The sequence below is a fragment of the Pelmatolapia mariae genome, linkage group LG20 (genome assembly GCF_036321145.2).
Source record: "Pelmatolapia mariae isolate MD_Pm_ZW linkage group LG20, Pm_UMD_F_2, whole genome shotgun sequence".
NCBI lineage: Eukaryota > Metazoa > Chordata > Actinopteri > Cichliformes > Cichlidae > Pelmatolapia > Pelmatolapia mariae.
The window spans coordinates 7,518,115-7,523,484 of NC_086244.1; positions in this window are offsets into that span (position 1 = coordinate 7,518,115).

A 5,370-nucleotide genomic window follows, 5' to 3' on the forward strand; every position below is an offset into this window, starting at 1 on the left:
AAAGTTTTGTCTTTAAAATTAGATAATAATTCAGTTGGATGTAGTGCAAACATTTCAAAACATTATGTGTACCTGTAAAATATTAATGATTAATTAAAGTGGACCTATTGTGCTCCATCTTCAGATTTTCATCCTTGAACTCTAGACCAGGTTTGCATGATGAAAATACCCCTTATTTATTCGATATCTGTCTGAAACAAGGCTGTTTATCACCATGCCAACGGGAAATTCAGGTTAAAGAAGAAGCCATATGTGAACCTGATCCAGACCGAGGCAACGTGGAAAACAGTTCTGTGCTCAGACAAATCTAAATGTGAAATTTTTACAGTAAAACCTGGACAGTGCATCCTCTGGACTGAAGACGCGAGGGACCATCTGGGTTTCTGATCAGTGCTCAGTTCAAAAGTCTGCACCTCTGATGACATAGGGGGTGCATTAGTAGAATTGGCAACTTGCATATATGAAAAGGCACCAATAATGCTGAAAGGGATGCAGAGATTTTAGAGTAACATATGCTCCCATCCTTACAATGTCTCTTATAAGTGAGGCCTTGCATACTTCAGCAAGACAATCCTAAAAAGCATACTACATATATTACAACAGCGTAGCTTTGAAGTTGAAGAATCCAGGTGCTGATCTGGGCTATCTGCAGTCCAGATCTTTTACTGAATTGAAAGCATTTGGAACATTATGAAGTGGAAATTATAACAAAGCAGATCTTGGATAGCTAGAATGCATCGGACACGTATGGGGCAAATGCCCCGGAGTCCAGCCAGCAGACGTCTCCTCAGTTCACAGACTGTTGTTAAAAGAAGAGGCGATGCTAGAGAGTGGTAAATTAGTTTTTTCCAAACTTTTCGGAGCTGTGTTGATACCATCTTTTCCAAAATGATTGTATGTTTTTGTAACGGTGCATTTTCTCACTTTAAACATTTAATCTGTTTTCTATTTTCTATTGTGAGGGTTTATGAGGTTTTCAAATCATTGCATTCTCATTTACATTGTAAAATGTGTCCCAGCTTTTTTGAAGGTTGAAGATATTTTACACCTGGCTACCAACTGCTTGAAACCACAGTGCACCATCAGGCTGTGACAGTGTTGCATTATAATCTGTAGCCTGGGGAGGCATCCTTTAACAGGTTTATGCATTAATCTGCATTAGGTGCTCATGTAACCCTTCACAGAAGGAACCATACAAAATGCAATGACAACAGACAGGTCACGCTAATAATACTGCAGGCCTCCGCTGCTCATGTATTCACTCCAGTGTTTGTGAAATGCAAAAGGTTAATTATTCTCAAACACTTAGAATCAGACAGCCTAACTAAGCTAAAGGCTTAAGGCTAAAGGCTATAATCTACGAGTCCTTTCTGATAAATAAAGAAATGCAGACATAACCTAAAGATAAATCCTGCAGGGATTTTATCTGCCATCCAAATCTGCAATATTAACCTGCCAGGACAAAATTAATCAATTTGACTACCTGCACATTTGTAATGTGCTGCAGCAGAGACTATCAAAATTGGCCTTGTTGTCATGGATACCAGTTCAAAATAATGCCATGGTCACATTCCATTTCAGATGATTTTTTTTTAAGAATGACAAATAGTTGAAGTCTTCTTTAATCAGAAGAGAAGGCACATAGGTCAGCAGTAAAAAGGCCCTTTCATGATGGAAGTGTCACATTTGATGACAGATCCCTCCACATAATTAGCACAGTTGCTAGGCTTGAGTTATTGCATCAAGAAGATGAGCTACACAGAAAAATAGTTTTAAATGCCAGGCAGTTTTCAGTACAGCCAAGGATTTATCTCTTAATATTTTTTTAAACCCTATATATTCCAACTGCCTAACTGGACTAGATTTATTTATTTTTTAAGTGGACCTATTGTGTTCATTTTCAGCTCAATATTTTTTATTCTTGGACTTGTATTTGTGTAGCTTTGGACAATTCACATGTGAAAATAATCCTTATTATCTCATACTGGGCTTTGGTGCCATCCCGCAGTTAATCCTCTGTTTGAAACAAACTGTTTTCGCTGCTCTCCCCTAGAGGCCACCCTTCCTTTAAGCCAGCTCAAACAAAAGATTTGAGCAGCAGGTGGGTGGAACTATGTGCCAGAAATCTCTGTAGTAGGGATATCCTGTCTCGTTGATATCCTACAGATCCCAAAGAACAAAGAAAGTAGGAAAACATGTTAAGAATGAGTTGAAGGACGATGTTTTGACTCACTTTGGCAGAGTTTAATATGAGGAGCAGTTCTAAATAAAAATTAGGCTCATATTAAGTTTACTGTGGGGCACATTTCCTGTATAATAGGTTGCTCAGTGTCCACCTTAATCAGTGTTTACAGAGCTTTAAATATTTGCAAATATACATTTTTACTTTTATTCAAGCCTCAAATATGTCGTTTACCAGGCTAGTCTTAAGAATAGGCAACACATGTGAATGTGAATATGCTGACTCACTGCTGCTTCCTGTGTAGAGTCTGCATATTCTTCCTGTGCCTGACAAGTTCATTCCAGCTGCTCTAACCTTTCCAACAATCATGCATGTAAGGTTGATTGATTATTCCAAACTGGTCGTGAATAGTTGTTTGTTACTCTGTGTTAGCCCTATATTAAGAAATAATCTCTCCAGGGTGTACCCCACTGCCTAAAGTCAGTTGGAATAGGCTCCACTCTCTCTTGGATCCTACTGCACAAATTATGAAAATAGATATATCATGATATGGTAAATTAATATGCAAATCAATTGGAACATTGCTAATGGATACATTATACACAGAGAAAGGACAGGAAACTTAACAAGTGGATTCATTGCATTAACCCTTTCACGCATAGTGGTCACTACTCAAAGGCTGTTTTCTTGTATTTGTGCCAGTGTTGATGGTATACTTGCACATAAACCACTACACTGGACACTGATGTGTCACTCCATACCAAATTCAGCCAAAATGTGTGTTGTCCACCTAAGTAGACATGTAAAAAACTCTTTGAAAAGTCCATGTTTAAAAAAGTGAAGTTCAAAAATCTTTTTTTCATGCCTAAAGATGAATAAAAATACTTAAGAAAGAAATCCTATTGAGGTTGTCATAATTCATGCATGAAAGGGTTAAAGGAAAAATCAAATATTCTGATAATAATTACAGAAAGCTATGCTCATCCATTTGTTCTTTGCATAAATGTTCATTTTCAAGGTTAGCAGGTGTATTTTGGATTTCTTGCATTGTTTTCTGTTACTCAGTCCCCTCACCAAAGTTCTTCTTCAAGTGAGATAGACCCCTAAGATAGATCTTTGAAGGGCGTTTTAAAGCATGATCTAAACATCATCTACATTAAGTGAATTGTAATGGTCACCGGGAAATAAAGACTGCAGGAATGTACATCTTCTGTAAAACCATCTTCAAATACAAAAAAGAAGAAAGAAGCACTAATCTGATTAAATTGTTCTCAGCTCATTTACTCAGATATCCAGAAATAATATAGAGAATACTCTAAAAGTATGGTGCTAGATCTTGAGTATGTACTGTTATGTGTCTGGTAAATGTTATTGTTATACTTCTCACCTCTTTACCCAAAGTTGTGTCATGAACTGAAATGACAGTAAAATAATTAATAGTTGTCACACTCAATAATTAAAACTTTTGTAAAGTTGTTGTTCCCTGATGGAGGCCATCTCGTACTCAGTAGTGCAATAACTGAGTATTGGACATTGAAATCATACTCTAAAGTTGTGTGCTATATTGTCTTTAAAAGCTTGGGGCCTCATATTGGGGTCTGATACAACATTTAAGACAAAAACAAAACTGCAGCTACCTAAAATAGGAAAACCATCTTCAGTGCATCGCATTATCCAATGAAAAGAGCCATCCTGCAACAACAAATTCTGAAATACATTTTCATAAAATACTTTTAATTGTGATACTTTTCAGTAGCTTTTCAATTCCCAACACATTACGCAGTACTTGTTGACAAAGACTGATAAAACAGCGACTCGTGTCGCCTTACATCATTCAGTGTGAACTTTTTAATCCCTGCAACGGGGATTATCCAAGACTATGTCATTAAAGGGATGTAAAACAAAGCTCCCCATTCTCTTCACAGGTGCAACAAAGTACCTTACACCACCTCAGGCGCTTAAGATCCATTGCAGCTAAATTAATGGTCAATGGGATTACAATAAATGGATCAAGGAATCTGTGCTCAGAGCTATATTTACACAGCTCCCATGTGGGAAAAGTCATATAAGCATATATATCTTAAAAAGATCCAGCAAATGTTACCAGGATTTTAATCCAAACAAGCATGAGTAAAGTGTTTTGCAAGTTATTTGAATCATTGCTTAATATATTAAGTGCTTACATAACCTTAGATTAAATACAAGTGAGTGCTTGCAGAAAACTAGTGACCCGTGTGTGACATTTGCACTCAAATTTACAGAAAGCAATTATTTGTTTTAAATAACTACTTCAAAAAAAGATGTTTCTTTGTGAAAAGTATTACATAATGCATATTGCTAACATTATCTTCACTGTAAAAATTGTGATGATGATGATGATGTGCTGCAATTATTCACTTTTATGTATCAATTCAGAACATCTGACATTGTACTCATCCTCCGCACTTCCTCCGTGAGATCACAAGGTCTGATAAATATTCCGTTAGCAAACAAACGCGCACTTGTTAATTAACTCAGTAACAACCTTCATTTATATCTGCTTTGATGTTGCCCATAAACACTTTTTTAAGGAAAGAAGTCCTTAAAATGTACCTGTTAGACAAGAATGTGACGCTGTAAAGCTGGTTGTTGCTCACACTGACTGAGGTTTCCCTGCACTTCCAAGTTCTTCTGATAGTTTAGGTGATTATATTTGTTTGTTCATTTCAATAAAATTACGATTTAGGACTTTCGCTGCATTTTATTATTTTATTTTACTGACTTGTGGACCTTAATAGGAAGGAGCTTCTTCACTACTTAAATCTTAATCAAGGCCAAGTATGCACCCTAGAGGATAGGAATTAGAATAACAGGCCAGTCAAGCCTTTATGGCAACACCTTATATATTATGAGGAATGCATTAGTTATACTGCTCGGTACTTCAATATAAGACTAAATGCATGAATGAACAAAAACAACAAAGTGCATGTACTTTATTTGATACACTGTGAATGGCTGTCCAGATAGCACAAAATGGCAGCAGGACAATGACTATATAAGGCTCCTTTTCACTTATACAAGAAACGGTCTTTGTTTAGATTTTGGCCATTCATCCTGCACATGAACAGGAATACCTGCAAATAATAAATATTGACATTTATAAATAGATAGATCTGTCCTTATTTGCCCCCCCGCCCCCCCCAAATTAA